Here is an 18905-nt window from a genome sequence, read left to right on the forward strand (position 1 = left end):
AGCCAGGCACTGAGCCATTGACCACAACTCTTTGTGTGCGGCCATGCAGCCAGTTCTTTATCCACTGAGTGGTCCACCTACCAAATTGATGTCGCTCCAATTTAGAGACAAGGATGTCACACAGGAGCTTCAAATGCTTTGTACACGTCCAGGCAGATGACGTCAACTGTTCTACCTCTGTCCAGCAGTTCTGTAGCCCCATCATAATCCATTCTTCTGTAAATAATCTGCAGGCTGGTGAAGAGTTCCATTTTCTTATCCATTCCTTTTAGACATAGTCATCGTAAGAATTTTATTAATGTAGATTTTTCTTCTTTTTCTTTTTTTTTTTTTTTCCTGGAACTGAATTTCTTTTTGTCCTGGACCTCACCTGAAGTGTCTCTCACTTGGCTCTCATGAGACCTCACTTGGAGTATTGTGTACAGTTCTGGTGTCCTCAACATAAAAAGGACATGGAACTGTTGGAACAAGTCCAGAGAAGGGCCACAAAGATGATCAGGGGACTGGAGCACCTCCCATATGAAGACAGGCTGAGAAAGTTGTGGCTGTTCAGCCTGGAGAACAGAAGGCTGCGTGGAGACATCATAGCAGCCTTCCAGTATCTGAAGGGGGCCTATAGGGATGCTGGGGAGGGATTCTTCATTAGGGACTGTAGCGACAGGACAAGGGGTAATGGGTTAAATCTTAAACAGGGGAAGTTTAGATTGAACATAAAGAAGAAGTTCTTTCCTGTTAGGGTGGTGTGGCACTGGAATGGGTTGCCGAGGAAGTTGTGAATGCTCCACCCATGTCAGTGTTCAAGGCCAGGTTGGACAGAGCCTTGGGTGACTTGGTTTAGTTTGAGGTGTCTCTGCCCATGGCAGGGGGGTTGGAACTAGATGATCTTAAGGTCCTTTCCAACCCTAACTATTCTATGATTTCAGCTTTTATGTTCTTATATTCCATTTTGAATTGTGGACAGAAATAAAATAATTAACAGTAAATATAAATATAGAGACACAACGACAAATCAGTAGAGGACAAGAGGAAATATCCTTGAGTTGCCCCAGGGAGATTTAGATTGGATATCAGAAAAAATTCTTCACTGAAAGGATTATCAAGCACTGGAATAGGCTGCCCAAGGAAGTAGCTGAGTCACCATCCCTTGAGGTATTTAAATGATGTATAGATGTGGCACTTAAGGACATGGTTTAGCGGTGGACTTGGCAGTAGTAGGTTGGACTCTATCTTAAAGGTCTTTTTCAATCTAAATGATTATGTGATTCTAGGTCTAAAAGATCTGATGTAGGTTATACTGAACAGACACAGCCATTGAGACCCTGTCATTCTACAGGTCTGAAAGTAATTAGGAAGGATAAATTCAAATACCTTGTAAAAGTCTGCAACAAATGGACCACATCCTCAACTGCTGTAAATTGGAGTATCTCTGCTGAGTTTAGTGCAGCTATTTCAGCCCTGTCACAAAAACCGATAATAGCAACAAAATGTGACTTTTGAAGTAAATGTACTTAGTGTCCTTCCAAGAATATAAATGATATTTAGGGAAAGAATTGTCTTCACTGAGAGCTGAAGACTGTTAGAAAACTTGTCTGCATACCGTCTACTCAAACACAGTTTTTAATGACATTAGCCTTAATATTTATCATATGTAATCATGCATCCTCTTTTATCACTGCCTGTGAGCTCTATGGAAATAAAATGTACCACCCGTACCTATGCGATAATTCTTTACTCATGTGGTAACAATACCTTTGTACAGCACTTGCAATCAGAGGACAGTTGCTTACATCTTCATGCTTTACTTTTGCTTGAAATCTGTGGTCTTTAAAATGAAAATTGTCTCACAAGGGCTTGATTTAAAAATTAATAATTGCTTGAAAGACATCCCCAGCATAGGAGATACAGAGTCTTCACAGCAGGAAGTGTAAGATATCGTTCAGGAATACACAGCTTTCTCAGTTTCATGCCAAGTTATGCCAGATAAACTGGTGTCAATTACTAGAAGGTAGAAGCAAGACCAAAATCTGGAACCACTTAATCTTCAATTACTTAATGAAACTGCAGTTTAACTTCAGTTTACATTTCTGTGTAACAGTATCAACCAAATAGCTTTGCAATATCTTGCTGAACTTTAGTGTTATTTATCTGGAAACCTGAAGATGTAGATTGTGACCATTTTTATTTCCATGAGGACTGCAGTAATTCTACTCTTGCAGGTTTTGTCACCAGTTTGTCAACACAAGAAAAGGTGTGTTCATCAACCAGCGTGTCAAGTAACAGGTACACTTGAGAGCTAATTTGAGGAAAGTTTCATTGCACTTTGGACGTTTAATTGCATCCACCTTTAGTGTTTCCCTGAAAAGTTTTCTTACAAAACTTAGTGAAGAAAAGTTTATAAGTAATAGCACAGTAATTTTTACCAATATTTGAAGCTTGTAAAAGAGTGAGATTTGTTTTGAGCAATGGATAATAATCCATGCAAGAGAAAATTAAGAAACTCAGAAAAAACACACTTTAAATAGCCTAATGTATTGTAAATAAAATCCTTCTTTTGGTTATTCAAACCTGAATGTGAATGATCAAAAAGTCCTAAGCAGGAAATGGAACAGACAGTACTAAAAGAAGGTAAATTCTGCATCAGGATTATCACCTCCCTATTTTGATAGTACTTTCATTCTTTTAATCAGTGTTAATCCTCATTTGGCCTATTATTTTGCTGCTTGTGCCTACCTTAGGAGCAGCTTTGGATTTCAGATTTTATCTTATGTGGAAAAAATTAATATCTTTGAATAAAAAACAGAATGGCCTTAACTTTTTTCTTTCCCTTTGATGGCTTAATGATAACCTTTGTTAACATGTCACAACTCCTTCATGAAATGTCTTGATGTGAACAAAATAATATATCTGATACAGAATGAAATGAGAAAGTGTGAAATACTTCATGGAATTGGATAATTCTACTATGAAGCAAAAGCAAATATCAAAATTTCAAAAATGGTTAAAAAAATAGATCTGTCTGCCTCTGTCTTCTTGTACTTTCAGCAGTTTCCAGGTGTATTTAAACAAAATAAGATGGGTTGGGTTTTTTTTTTCATCTTCTTGAAAGTTGAAGCATTTCAGGTTGAACTATACTCTTGAGGGGAAAAAAGATATGTCAACAAAAGTTTTTATGTTTTTCTAGGAGGCATATAGCAACTTGTATTGCTTAAGACAAATGAGTGTAAGACTTCAGGGTTTTGCTTGGTTTAAGGTCAGAAATTCCAAGCGCCTAAATTTTAACAGGATAGTCAGCCTGACTACAATTGAAGTGCTTTATCACCCACATACAAAATACTGCAGTGCTATTAACTTGTCTCATTGGTGAATTACCTTGTTTCTTGTTACTCCTCCATTCCTCTCTTTTCTTTTTTCAGTTCTATTGATTTTCTAAAACCCAATAGCATTAAGATTTTCAGACGTAGATGTTCTGATTCCATATGTTCATTCTCTTTTTTTTTACCAGAAAATACTGCTATATGCTTTTTTTAAATTGTCATCATTATAAAGTTTTATTAAAGCAGCTTAGAACTAGTATTCAAGCTCTGTTTATTCTCCACCTTTCCGTAAATGAGATAGCAGGAGAAGATAATACAGGAGACAGTCTGTCCCCTGCTTTCTTAGGAAGTAGACATCATCTGTGATGTCCTTCTTTTCTCTTTTTTAGCTCTTCATCGTTAGAATATTTGAAAACAAGTTGACATGGTGAAGCTGTTTCACAGGGCAGTCCATGTCTTAACAATTTCATAACTTCTAAACATGTCCTCACTTATGTATTTATAATATGTTATTCCTTTGTCCAGCTTCTGAAAAACACAAACAAAACCAAACAAACCCCCCAAAAAAACAAACCCCAAAATATTTTTTTTTTTTTAATTAAATCAAAACTTCCTGACAGAACGTTATGTAACATTCAGCTGAAGAAAAATAATTAGGGGGGAAAAAAACAAACTGTCTTGAAACATCAATTTATTTTTTGGAACTGTGTTTCAATTTTTCGCTACTCTTTTTGATATTACAAAACCCAAGATTCATAGTAAATCTTAACTGTAAGGAAACCAAAGGCTTTTTGTTTTGTTTTTGTTCCCATCAAAATAAATGTTAAAAATGTGCATTTTAAAATGTGTCCCTTTGCAGCATGTAACTTATTCACTGACTTCTAAACTGGAAATATTTCCAGGAAATAGTATAACACACACTTTACAGTACTGTAAAAGTTATGTATTCAGATCTCAGGCTAGCCAAATTTAGTGAAAAATAATTCTGAAAAGTTATTCACCTCTGGGGGTACACTTCTGCCTGTCCACAGTTTACCACCACATATGCTATTTCCCTTTATGCGCTTCAAAGACCTTAACCTTTAAAGATGCGAAGGTTAGGCTGATAAGTCGTTTCTCTTAAGGTTGCCTAGCTCTGCTATCCATGTATGTAAAAGGTACTGGGAAAAATTTCAATTTTTCCATTGGAAAAAGCCCAGTTCCATTTGGGTCTGCATAACTTTGCAACTAATTTTAAAAGTTAATGCTGTAATATTAAGGCTGAAAAAAATACACATATAAAATTAAATGTGTAACGATGAAGACCACTTTCAGCAAATTTAGCAGACTTTAGCACAAAGTTCCACATGCTGAGGAACTAAAGCTTGACAAATTAGCTCCAGATATAGCCATATTAGTGGGAGCTGGAGACAGCCCTACAGGGCTGGCTTTTCTTTGACTGAAGAAATGCCCTTGAGAAGACTCACTTGAGCTAATGAAGGCATTATATAAACAGTTAAAAGGCAGTTGTTTGAGGCTGGTAGAAAGCTCATGTATCAGCAGTTAGTAATTATGAAGGTTTCCTATCTCCTTTCAGGGTAAATATCCTGTCCCAGTTGTGTCAGGCTAGCTGAATGGAGACTCTCTCACTACTAAATGTTCAGGCACTATTTTGTGTAGTGCAGCATGTGCTGTACGATGCAATGTCATACCACTCCATCTTTATTGTTCCCTCTGAAGGCAAGCCAAAGGCCAAAGATTCCAATCAATAACCTGATTAGTAACTAATTAGTAAAATAAAATCATTTACTCGGAGCAATAATTAATGCAAAGCATTTACAGTGGCTGAAGAGGTCATGAGAAGGTAAATGATTATGACTGACTTACCTGAGAAGAGGATTAATTTTAGCAACAGCACTTCCTTCTTAAAAAAAAAAAAAAAGGGGGAGGGAAGATTTATCTTCATGCTGTATTTTGAAATCATACATGATCATTACTGTTATGATTCATATTAAATTAAAAAAAAATTTGCGTATTTCACCTAAATTTAAGACCAGCAACCAAAGATGGTTTCTGCATGTGTTTATTAGTAGAATTTGTTATATACATAGCTAATATTTATTATTAATAGATTCACTAATTAAAGCCATACTAGTAATTTCCATTAGCTTACCCTCAAACTTCTGCAGAGCTGTCCATCTGGTTTTAATCAAAACCAAATGGTAATCCAAGTTCTCAGGCTGGAACAACTAAGAGGAAGTCATTCAGAGGAGGCAGAAGAAAGCAGAAAAGATAAACAGATGATATTCACTAAATTTGTATAGAGCAAAGGATGTAGATGCTGTGGGTTACTCTGGAGATGTGATTCAGGCACCCTGTCAAACTGGAACGAAGTAGTTACAAGTGTTTTATGTCAGCAAAATACTAATATGATCAAGATGGAGTCTGTCCTTTTGCTTTTGCAGAGCTGGATTTGTGTGACTCTGGAGGATTCTCAGAAGAATTAAAGCAACATATACTACTGCCTGCAATATGACTGTGATTAAAATGTAATGTTCATTTTCTCAGATCCAGCTTATTTTTTGAGTAGGAATACAATAGTGTAGCATGTAAACGGTATCTGTCTAACCATGTATATTTGCTCATCAGAATAGCACTAGACTCTTTGTCGATGCAATGTGTTAATTAAGCTTAGACCATCTCGTTCTTTGCCTGTTTCTCTGCCTGATGCCAAAGACCAGGTGTTTCAGGGATGTTCTCTTCTTGTTCTGTTATCTTTGTACAAACAGTAGAGAGGCACAAAACATATTTAGAAAGAAAAAAAAAAGGAAAAAAACGGGAGGGAGGGGTTTAAAAACATTTTTACATTATGTAACTGTAGCACCGATCCTCCTGTTTGACAGAAATAGCCCAGCAGTGTATTAGGCTGAATGTCTTGAAATGCTCAGTCTTTTCTGTCTCCCAATCTCTGTGTGCTCTCTCCCTTTCCCTCTCCCTGGCTCAGGCAGGCAGGCTCGCTGTCTCTCTCTCCCTCTCCCTCTCTCTCAAAGGCAGGAAATACTTTTCAGGCAATCTGGGCCTGGTTGTTGAGGCCCCTTTTACAAAACATCAGTCTGAATTTAGTAGACAGAAGTCACTGGGAAAGCTTGACAGGCTCGTGCTTAGTTAAGGCTCCCTCCAGCTGCAGAGGGTGTTTTTGTTAGAATCACACATTGAGCAAAACTGTTTAGAATAGAGCAGTGATCTCAGTAGCGAAATCTGAACTTTTATGCTAGCAGGAGCTAACTGGGACTGGTCTCGTTTGTTTGTTTGTTTGTTTGCTCCTTCTTTTTGGGTGGTTGCTTTTTTTTTTTTTTTTTGTTTGTATTTTTTTCTCTTTTACTGACCAAAGATTTAAGGAAGGTTATGTACGAACTCCACATTCTCTTCATCTAGGTAAGGCTGTCTTGGAATCCTTCTGTACTTTAAACTATCAAAAGATTGAAACCAATTTTTAGAAAAGAAAGAACAGAAAAGAGACAAGCAGTATCCAGCACTGGAGCTTTCTGCGTTCAGGAACTCAGCACTAAAACTGCAGGTAAACAAAATTATAATCTTTTAAAATGTACATTTAGTTGTAGGCTGTGACAATTCTGTTTATGAAATGTGCCAGATCTAGAAAAAAACTTTTTCTGCATATTTTTTCATCTTTTAAAAATATTCTGGGTACGCTGAACTTTGTTTATTTGCGTTCATATAGAAATAGAGCTGCATGGTCTTGCTTGCATATTTTTTAATGTACATTAAATAGGACAGCTAGATGCGTGAACGATTTATTTTTTTTACCTCCTTTGCCAACAGGGAGGGCATTTAGGGCTATGTTTTTTTCCTCTCCCCAAACCTTCCCTTCCCTTCTCTCCAGCAGTAATGATGATGAGGGGCATTTTAGGTAGATATATCAGTTATACCTCTGGTGGGCTTGGTGTCTAGCCTTTTCTTGGTCCTAAATGAAATTTGTGGTATAACTGACAATACAGTCTTAAATGTATATGCTCTGTATCAGAAAATCCAAGGTTTCTTTTTTGGCATTAGCTAAATTAGGTTATTTTTAGTAACCTATGATTAGACACACAGTTTGGGGTGTGCTGTGCTAGCATTTAGAAGAGGAAAAGCAAAATTAGGTAAATGTCAGCTGACTAGAATTTTTGGTGAAGATGTATGAATTTAATCAGCATTTTTTCTTAACCTGGCAAACTATTAGCTATTAAAAATTAGAAGAATCTGCCTTTAAGGAGTTTAGGAGGAAATTTAGGATAGTATCTTTAACTGATGTGTGAATGGAGCTGCTGCTATATTATGTAAAACTGTGATTTAGTTATTAAATTATTATGGACATCAGAAGAATTTTTCATTACGATCTACATAGTATCCTTTGTCTTCCTGAAAATCAGAAAGGACATCTGTTGCTTATAAGTAATATGAGAAATTATTTCTTCAGTGCCTCAGTAAGTCTCCATATAGTTATTGGCCGGATTGATAACTAATCAGGAGTCATCTGTCCACATCTTTGAATAAGTTTTTAACTGTGTTTTTATTGAATATTATCTTTGAAGCGGTGCATAAAGGAATGACTTTGTGGCATGAAAGGGCATGAAGAACCAATAAATACTCTGAATGGGGTCAAATATCTCCTCTGCTATAGATTGAAAATAATAAACTTTACTGCAATTCGAGTGGAAGAAAGTTGTTCATGGTGGTCAGAAGCAGCTCTAGATTGTGAAGGGCATGGGTCTGAAGGGGACAGGGAACAGCTGGTAGACAGCAAAATGTTCTTGGGTATATTCTGGGGTGCATTTTAAAACCACAGTTACTCATTTGCTTATGAAACAGCTTCTCCAGTTCGGTGCCCTGAGCTGGGAGAGTTGTGGTATGTAGGTGGTGGGACTGAGAAGCTGAGAGGAATCTGAATGGCTGAGTGTGTGTGTCACTCCTGCGAAATTTGTGCTGGAACTTTGATGTCTCAAGGGACTTGGCGTTAGTGGCTTTTACTGCACTGTATTCCCATATTTGCTCCTGCAAGTATGAATGTATGTATTTTGTATTAGCGAGTACTCTAGTTAAACAGAAATACCAAATAATAAAAATCATTATTCGTTATCAAGGGGTCCTCTTTTCGCAACACAGTCTTCTGGGTTTTAAAGGATATAATGACCTCATCTGAACTCACTTTCAGATGAAAATAGTTTACACCTGAGGCTGTTGAACTGTAGGGTAGACAATAGAATAGAACCCACAAAGTATTTTCTCATTTAACTCTGAAGTTTCTTACAGACTATAAGGAAATGTAACACAGATAAATGCCCACCTTTTTGATTTATAAGTTTTATTTGAAAGTCCTGAAGGCAAATCACTGTTCAGCTCCCAGTTCTACTTGGTCTAGCTTCTCTGTTATACTAACCTATACTTGCTATATATAGTTATATATAACTATATATAACAAGATATTGTTGTTCAAGAAAAAGAATGCACAGAAATTTTACTGTCTTAAACAACCCTGAAAACTATTTTATATATAGCAATCATGGAAATTCATCACAGAATAGTTTGGGTTGGAAGGGACATTAAAGATCATCCAGTTCCAACTCTCCTGCCATGGGCAAGGACACCTTCCACTTGACCAGGTTGCTCAAAGCCCCATCTGACCTTGCCCTTGAAAACTTCAAGGATGAGGCAGCCCCAGCTTCTCTGGGCAACCTATTACGGTGTTTCACAAGCCTCACAGTGAAGATTCTCTTCCTAGTATCTAATCTGGATCTACCCTCTTTCGAATTTAAGCCATTCCTGCTTGTCCTATCACTGCTTGCTCTTGCAAAGCTTTCTTGTAGGCCCCTTAAGGTGCTGCAAAGGCTCCTATGAGGTCTGCCTGGAGCCTTCTCCAGGCTGAACAATCCCACCTTGCTCTCCTTGTCCCTTCAGAAATGTTAATGTTCTTACTTTGAAGCAAGAAAATAGACCAAGTAAATATATCAGATGGCTCCTTTGAACAGTTAGGCACCTGAATTTATATCTGCAGCTTTGAGAAAACGCAAGTGCTTACATTCATGTAATAGAAATTTTGCACATAGCTTTCCTTCAGATTTATGTCCCTGTAAGTGTACTTTCTTTTGATCCTTGTACCCAATGACTTCCATATTAAATTCCATAATATGTGCACTATAACAAAATAAATTTGTGTATTTGGGCTTTCAAGATCTCTGTAACATAGCACAAAATGAGTTTGCTTCTTGAAGAAAATTAAAAGCAAATGTGATGGCTTGTGTAGGTAGTTTTTGAATAAGCAAGGCTTACAGTTATTCCTTTAAATCACTGAGCTTAAAATATTTTTCTAATTATTCCTTAGGTAGTGGAACAATAAAAGGATGCCCATTTTGGCTTTTTCCTCAGTCTCAAAAGTGAATTAATTTTATTTTTTTTAAACTCTCAGAAGTGCTAAGCTGATTTTTTTATATTATATTTTTCTGTTTTCTTAATATTAATTTTGTTGTTGAAACACATCTTTTTTGACATGAAGCTTCCCTGAGGAATGCAGTAGCAGAAGAAGGAAGAGAACTTACAAATGGTTTTCTCTTTTCTCAGAAAGGAGATACATTTTAGAGCATTCTCCTTTTTGCTTTTAGTCATCTGGTTCCATTTTCTGTTGTTTATTTGTCTGTAGAAAAAAAGAAAATATGTTTTTCATGTTGGTGTTCTGTTGCTTTTACAAAAGAAAAAGGAAAAAGAGAAAACTAGCATACCATACTGGTAAGAGTAATTGAAATAACTTATTCAGAAGGGCTAGATCTTGATTTCCTTTCTAATAGAAGCCACTAGAAGTTTCTGGTCCACAAGAAACTCACACAAGAGTGAAGCCAGATAGAGCAGGTAACTCAGGATCTTGGCCACATCCAAAGATGGTGATCAGTGTGAATACTTAGTAAGGACTTTAAGCCTGTCTGTATAGACAGGTTTATTTTTTAGTTCATGGAATCATAGAATACTATGTTGGAAGGGAGCTCAAGGAACATCTGGTCCAAACTTTCTAGAAAATATGTGTGTATATATACAGGCACATGTGCATGTATACGTGTGTATGTGGGTGTATATATATATATGAAAATTATACTCTGAACCAAATTTATATAGATTTTTTACATGCAAATCCCATGTATAGTAGGATTGTTAATATTATTTAAATGGAAATAATTACCAGTATTGAATTTGCATATGGTTTTGTGCTGCTGACCGCAGCCAATATTTTGCCATTGATATTTGTTGATGCTTTTAGAAACTACTCATTTTAAGAACAGGCTGTTGGTAGAGAATTTCAAATCCACTATTACCATAAATGCTTGTTTCTCTTGAATGAGGAAAATTGCTTATGTTGAAATGAGAAATGCCTGGAGTTTTATCTCTGGTATATTGCACATCAGCCACATTGAACACAAATACAGAGGTTTGCCTTAGGCTGTATTTACATTAAAACCAAAACTCACACAATGCACTTTTTACTTCCAGCCTTCATTTCCCTCTAGGCTCTCTCTTTTTTACTTAGATTTGTGATATTTCCTGTTTGTTTTTTTTATTATACCTTGCGTCAAATTCCAGCAGGTTTAGATGAAATGCCCTTGAACTTTAAGAAAGTTTGTAAATTTCTGTTACTGCTGAACCTCTTGAGGTTCTCCCACCCTCTTGTTCTTTCTTTCCCAGCTATAGGCTTTCCAGGGTATCAGTGAGAGTTTTGCACTAGATTGTAACCATGAAAAAAATGTACTTTGATGCTAGAATAAATAAATGATCAAACGTGAGCACACCTATGCATGTGAAATGTTTGCCTCGTGATCCAAAATTTCACTTTGTACAAGTCAGAGTCAGGAGTGAGGTTCAAAAAGAAAATTGCATTACACTGACGAGTGAAGAAAATCTGGAGTAGTTTGGAGGATTGTTGCAAAGTGCTGTTCTGCTAAGGGAGGTAACAGAAAATGGAAGACGCTAGATGAACCAGTGACAAATTTTCATAGCCAAAGCAGTTGGGGTTACATTATTACGGCTTTATAACTGCAAATTATAAAAAAGCATCCAACAACGTTAATTTTGTATTATTAATATCTTTGCTAAGACCATCATAAAATATGAGTTCGTTTTCTTCTCCTCATGAATTTTCTCCCACAAGACACAGACATGTGATGGGCAAGGAAGACTTGTTTTGGATATACTGCTTCAGTATGGAGCATTTAACCCTCCACTTTGGAGCAGTCCTCAGAGGCTCAAATCACTGGAAGTTGTACTATTAGATTTATTACAGGCTTTTTGTCTGCAACTAAATGGCAGATAGCCCTTTTCATTTTGCTTGAATTGTTTGTCCAGATAATTATGTTTTATCAGAGAGACATGGCAGCTCTCAATAGTAAGTTTTTGCTGAAAGAATTGTTTCAAAGAGTTGTACCCTCCACAGAAGAAGCTGGACTTGGAGGATTCCATGTGCAGAGACAAATCTACATTTTAGTTCTGTTCACTAGCTATATGCAGATGTCAGTGGCTTCCTTAGAGCTTCCAAACCTTGAGTCACTGTCAACTTAATTGGTTATGTAGCTAAAGACTAAAAAAGCTTTTGCATGTCGTGTGAGAGCTGGTAGCTGGTAAAGGAAATAGAACTGAATCAGTTTTAAAATCGAGGGAAGATGTCTGCAAGAGCTCAAGAGTCATCTGTTTTATTTTTCCTGTACTCGTGTTCAGGAGTAATTTCCAGGGTTGGATATGTCTTTCCAGGCGGGTTACAGACTCTGAATAGGAGAATATCATCATAAAATCAGGAGACCAGCTGATAAGCTTGGAATTGAGGTCTCTCTGGACATACTATGGAGAAGGTCTATTAACTATCACTACAGTAGTCATATTTACATTATGACTATTAGAGAGGCAGAGAGGAAGAAGATAAAGAAGGGAGATACAGACACACTGTAGAGAAGTCTTTTGAATAATAATCTTCCTGAATTCTAAAATAAGAATATTATACTGAAAAATGGCCAGTTGCAAGGTTTTGTTCGGGTGCAGAATTCCCCACCCTCCCCAGTTTCACCAACTTGGGAAACAAACTATATTTTTACTGTCACGCTGTTGAAAGAAGTGGACTTAAGTCCTCCAGTACGTTTAAAAAAACTTTCAGTGTGCATTAGATTTTATTTCACCCTTAGTTTCAAAGAAATACATGGAAAAGCAGCCATTTTGATTAATTTTTGTTTTTCAGATCTTCAGTTACATTCCAGAAATTTTTGGTTGGTTTGTTCTCAGTGCTTTTATACAGGTGCATCAAAATGAGATTTCAAATGATACTGTTAATGGTTCATTCACACCAAAAAGCTCAGCCATGTTAGCAATCATTCTCTCTAGACTCTTGATGATAAAGAATTTGTCTTTATTTATGGGAAAAAATATTTAAAAGTTCTATATTTACGAAATGTGCACAGTAATGTCAAAAATACTTTTTAGTCCCATTTGCACTAGGAATGAGAACTTGCCCCATACTATTCAGTAAGCAGATAGGTTGCCTAAAAGCCATTGTTAATAGTGCCTCAGATTTCATAGCTCATGGCTATAACAAGCACCAGGAACTTTTGTTCAAATGGAAACACTGTATTAAAACCTAAAATCTACAAGGCATAAGGAAAACAATCAGTTAATTTATATTGTTTTCAAAAAGACATCCTGTAGATAGAAAATAAGTTTTTCACCTGACTTGGATAGAAAATGGAATTTCTTCTATACTGAATTAAAAAACAAAACAAAAAAAAAAATACCAAACCACACACACATGCAAAAAGAAAAAACAAAAACAAGAAACAGGAAAAGTTTAGAAAAAAATCAGGGTGGCCTTTTCTCATTTCATGTCTTTTCTTTTCAAGACAGTTCCAGTTAAGGAAGAAATGGAAAGGAGATGTAGAGTCTGCCAGCTATCTTATTTTTTCTATTCTCTGAGTGTGGAGAGATGATTTTTGGGGAAGGATTAGAAGGGTGATGAAATTTCCATATAGAACACTTCCATTTTGGGGGAAAATAAAAAGTAGGGAAAGAAAAACTCATGCAAAAAACAAGAGTCCAAACATTTACACCTTACATTATTCTTCTTCCTTCCAAAGACAGAAGTGTTTTGTTGAAGTCAAGATGGTATAATATTTTTCACAATACCCAATTTTTAATATCAACAGACTCACAGGTGAGAATTGCTAGATATCAAGGCTCTGATTTTCTTCTAAAAAAGAATCTATCTTTTTGGTTTAAACCCTCTTCTATTTCTAGTGGTCAGCTGTAAATTCTATGTCTCTTGTCATTCTGGAATGATGCTGTGGTAATGGATTATCATAGCAGCTAATAGAATGTAATGCTGATAGGTAAAAATGCCATTAACAAAATTACAGTGAAGTATTATATTAGAAACATATGAAATAATAGTATTTATTTATCTTTTATTGACTATTCATCAATGCAAAATAATACAAAAATAAAGTTTTGTATTTTAAACTGCTTTTAAATTGGTTTTGATGTAGTAGTTAAATAGTGTGTAAATAATATAGATCTGAAGTAAGCCTGGATAACTGTGGATCAGTTTGGATCCTGTCATTTCCCCTTTCTCATCCTTGAGGAAGCGGCTTAGCTGATCTGAGGCTCAGCACTGGAAATGAACCAAATACAAATGCAACCAAGCTAAAACCCTCTGTAATCACATGTTGACTACAAGTAGAAGCCCTTCTTTCTATGATAAGGAGCACTGCTACTTTTTGAGGAGGAATAGAATGTAAAGCAACTCCCTGATGGTTTATATTTTCTAAACAGTAAATTAAGGCATATTGACAAAGTTTAGGCTCATATTTTAGGAACCAATAATATTTTCAAAAACAAGCAAGACTTTGGATGTCTCTGAAAGAGCAACTTTCCAAATTAAGTTTATAGTTTGGGTTGTTTAACATATTGAGATCTTATAATAATGCTGGACAGTATCACAATTTTTGTAATATTAAATGTGCTTCAAAGAAAGAATGTTAAACCCTAACAGTATTAAACATTTTCACTGACAGTAGACTAAAATGAGAATATCTGACATGTCAGTGTCTATAAAGGAGAAAAGAAAATAGCTTAATTAAAGGAATAATGAAACTGATCCCCACAGGAAAGAGGAAATCCTTATTGAGTCACAGGAATGACTTCAGGTACACAGCTTAATTAGCTTCTTGTGTGGTTTTTCTTTTTTTGCAGTGTATAATTTGTATTTACTATACATTGTAGCTTCTATTTCTTTACATGCATAAGCAAAACGAACAAAAAGAAATCCTATTTCTGTTTCTTACCAGCCACAGTGATTCCTAGCTCAGGGTTGTTTTTTTCCCCTGGTTCATGGGAGATATCACAGGGGCTTTTATTATGCATTGATAGTTTGATAGTTTTATAACTGCATGTCATTATATTTATTGACTGGGAATTTAATCTACATTTTTTTCTCCTAGCTCTCCACTGCAATTAGGGTCCCCCTGTATCAATAACAAATTAAAAAAAAAAAAAAAAAAATAAACAAATGAAAAAAAAACAATCTCCAAAGCAAAAAAAAACCCAACAAAGCAAACGAACCCCCAAATATATTCTCTCTTTTGGTTTTCTGGTTTACTTTTTTCTTTGTAGTTTGTTTTATTTTCTTTTTTTAAGTTTTCATTCTTTAGATTTTTCAGCTAATGTACCCTCTCAGAACAACAACAAATGAGGTGTAAGGAAAGAAATGCGTTAGGATTTTTAATTTCTGTCGTTTATTTTTGGTATATTTTTGTCTCAAAATGTCTGTAGAGTGAAGCAGAAGAGAAAAAAAATAGGTGAGCAGTGTCTAGTAAGCTTCACTGTCTCTATAGGATTGCACTGATTTGAGTCCTTCAAGTTATTTTTTTTAAGCAAAACCATATATAATATGTGAGTCAGCCAGTTTTAATAGACCTGTTTGTCAGTGTAGGCAGGACTTCCTTGGCTTTTCTTGAAAAAGTAGATTATCAAGTATGTATCACATACTTTTACAGAAGCTAAACTCTTCTGTTGGAGCCAATGGGACTTGAGCTATGGATTTCAGTCATGTATTAATTATTTATGACCTTTCTCTGCTATACAAAGACCATACTTCTATTTCTATCCACTAATTTATGGCTGAAAACAAAAAGAGATCTTAGAGAAAATGGCAGCTATGATGTAAAAAGACACTATCAACGTATGTGTTTGTCAGAACAAAAATCAGAAGCAGCTGTATTACTGGTCTGTGTTCACATTTGTAACATTTAAGTGCATCACGTGCATACACATGCAAAAACCTTACTATTAAAATTTATATGAAAGATTTCAACTGATTTATATTTTCATTCTGAAGACATACTTGTCTTAAAAGTACTATGCCTTTTCTGATTTTTAGAATAAAGTTGTAAATATTTTTAAAATGATTATTAGTTCAAACTGCTTTTAATATTTGATCTCACATGATTGTCTTTTATATAGTAAAGAAATTAGGGAAAATACATTTGATAGTCTCTAAATTAATACCCTGCAACAAAAACTCCTTATATTTCTATTCTAGGAAATCAGGGCTTAGTATGGTCAATACCTATGTACTGCAAAGGCTGTTTATATAGAAACTGCAGACAAGGTGAGCCTCCACTTCAGTAAAACCCGAAGGGTGGTATATGTACAGGAAATAAGGAAGGATTGTAAATTCTAAAACAGGGAATATTTTAAAATAACTAGCTGAGTGAAGACCTAGAGACTTATGGTTTATCTCAAATTATTTGTAAACAACATTCTGTCTCAGAGCTGGTATGGGGTTACTGAAAGAGCTGAATATAAGCCAGACCAGGAAGATGTGAGATGGGTTTATAGGAAACAGACCCTGTTCACTCAGGCTTCCTTAAACAAAGTTTGCTGACTGGGGTCACAGACCAAAGAAGATAAAATAATGATAACAGAATAAATATTTCTGCTTGATCTCTGTTGCTTACACATGCCTGCTATGTAAAAAATGTAATGAAACTGTCTTTCATCTCTGTGTAAGTTCGTCAGCAGTGCTTTGCCTTATTTTTTTCACAGAAAAGATCTGCATCCCATGTAAAGCATTAGAAAAATCTGAATTTCACTGGCAGGACAGTAGGGGCAGTTCTGCCTGGGTTGCCCTCCCTGAAGCTCCCTGCAATTTCTACTTAGAAACCTCTCCAGTACTCTTCGTGGTTTTCTCTCTCCCCAAGCTTTTCTATTTGTTTCAATGCAGAGTCATGCATGGTGCAATGAATTGTCAGTATGGTGGATGTGGTGGGGACAGCAAGGATGTTGCACTGGGTCAGTGGCTGTCTTCAGCTAGGCCAGCTGAAGGTGTCATCCTGCTTGCTGGTATCTTATTTATGTCTGCTTTTGACATAGCCCTTCCATCATAATGGCATGGGGTTCACTGCCCCACCCCATGTGGTGGCTGCTGCTGCCCTATGGCTCTACATTTCTCTCCTTACCCATTTCTTCCACCCTGGAAAAAACAAAGTGGGGTCTGCTCTTTTGTCCTGGAAGGCTGAGGAAGGAAATGGAGGAGCTGACTGTGTGCCTCTGCCTCCTTACTCTTGTAACTGCGAGGGTTTTTGTCCTGTCCTGTGACCCAGAAGGAGATCTGGATCTCTGGTGACAGATCCAGGTAGTCACAGACACAGGCATTCCTTCCTTTTCCATTCTCACTTTAGCTCCAACTCGTAGGTCTTCCTGCTGCAGCTTGCACAGCTTTCATGGGATGTCAGTTGTAGATATAGGGACTGTTCTGCTTAAAGATACTTGTTATAGGCCCTCATGTTTCCTTGAGGAGGGAATTGAGAGAAGGTAAACTGCATCTTGAAAAATGCACAGCACAACCAAACCTGAATGGAATTTCATGAAATAAAGAAATTCTGTCTGAATTTTGAAAGCCTGATGGAAACAGTTTCATTTTTGCTTCTCAGAAAAAAGTCACAGGAATCCTCCTTGAAGGAAAATGTTAGTGTACGTATAGGAGAGCCTACCAGTTCATGACTTACTTGTACATCACTTTGTGCTTTATCAGTTCCATGAGACTTGATGCAAAACTTCCAGAAATAAGCAAGCATAAAAGCTTTGCCCTATTTTTCATTTTCCATTATGCTTTACAGTGAAAGGAGACAAGCAGTAAATTATTACAAAATCCATCTAAAATTACATCTTCTGTAAACACTACGAAGAGTACAAATGGACTTGAGAGTAGTATTTTGCAGAAGACAGTAGATGTTGCACATCAACAAAAAAGTGAGCAGCAACAACAGAAAAGCAGTAATCAAGGCAGAAGCACTTTCTTCTGCAACATGGCAATGCACTTGGTTCTCTGGAAGAGAAAGGAGCACAGTTATGAATCTCATTGAGGTCTTGAGTAGTGAATACTCCAAAGCACATTTGCCCTCCTATGAGTGCAAAGGAAATAGGTTACCCTGAATACAGAGGTAGAAAAGAGAAAGAAGTTTCTTGCTGGCCTGTAAGAGTCAAGCAGTTACAGCAGGTAAATAATTTCTAAGCTGGCAGATAATGCAGACTTTGAGGAGTGGAGGGGGAAAGGATAAAACGTGAGTTTCTGCCAAACTATGGGCTCTTTCATGTGCCATGGGAATTCAGGGTTTGGTAGCAGAAGCTGCATGGAGAGGGGGCGAATGTAAGGTAAATTTTTCATTCTCAGTGCTAACATAAGCTCATATTTTATAGGACAATGAAAGTGCCCTTGTCATATATTTATTTGTCTTTCTTTTCAGAAAAGTATTTGATATTCTCCTGTTTAATAATTTTTTCTGCTCTATGAGGAAGCCCAAACTAGTGATAGTGCAAGTAAAACAGAAGGGTTCCTAAAGTAAAATTTATTTGTTTTTCATCCCCCTTGAAATATAACTCTCCACATCCAAAAAATGAAAAACAGTAAGGGATCTGTTCTTCCCTTTCTGCCCACGTGTAACTCCATTTAGCAGCAGCAAGATTAATACACACCCATTAACTCTTTGAATGCCTGCCTTCTGGACGTTATAAGCAGCCTAAATCTTAGGTAAATGGATGCACGTATGTCATTGGGAAGTTGGATTTTTTAGCTTTTTACCATTAACATTACTGGTGTCTCTCCTTGATTTTCATTTGAAATTCCCCTGTATGGCAGTATCAGCCATGTTTAATCTTCTGTAAAGTCAATGGAGCTATTATTTTAGTAGGGGAAGATAGAGGGAAGCTGCAAACGAGTTGCCCCCAGGTGCAACTACAAGCAGTGCTAACGGAGGGCAGTAGAGTAAACCTTTCAGATGTCAAAACAAAACAGCATGGTGTTGTAAAAATAATTCAGTTAGTTTAGTTTAGTAAAGCTCTAGCTTTAGGGTCCATCAGGAAAAGATGCAACAGAAGTTGAAAGTATTATCATTATAGGTTTGCACTGCGGTAATTTTGAACCTTGCACACGTAGAAATAGTAAGAGAATATAAATATGAAGTCAGTATAAGAATGCAAATATGCTGCAAATTTATACAATAATTTGACTTTACATTTTAATATTTAGGCTTATTATCA

The 18905-nt window shown here is 36.3% G+C and overlaps 1 protein-coding gene across 2 annotated transcripts in view; it reads left to right on the forward strand.

Moving 5' to 3' along the window:
* Positions 1-6446: 6446 nt before the first annotated feature.
* DLC1 (DLC1 Rho GTPase activating protein) overlaps positions 6447-18905 on the forward strand; it is a 228767-nt gene continuing 216308 nt past the window's right edge. For both annotated transcript variants that reach the window (XM_062641474.1, XM_062641550.1), the window contains exon 1: positions 6447-6870. The gene's annotated coding sequence lies outside the window, so the exon portion shown is untranslated. The remainder of the gene's footprint in view (positions 6871-18905) is intronic.

Source organism: Pezoporus occidentalis, unplaced genomic scaffold, assembly GCF_034315485.1.
Source record: "Pezoporus occidentalis ecotype Australia unplaced genomic scaffold, CSIRO_AGI_Poc_V1 ctg1, whole genome shotgun sequence".
NCBI lineage: Eukaryota > Metazoa > Chordata > Aves > Psittaciformes > Psittacidae > Pezoporus > Pezoporus occidentalis.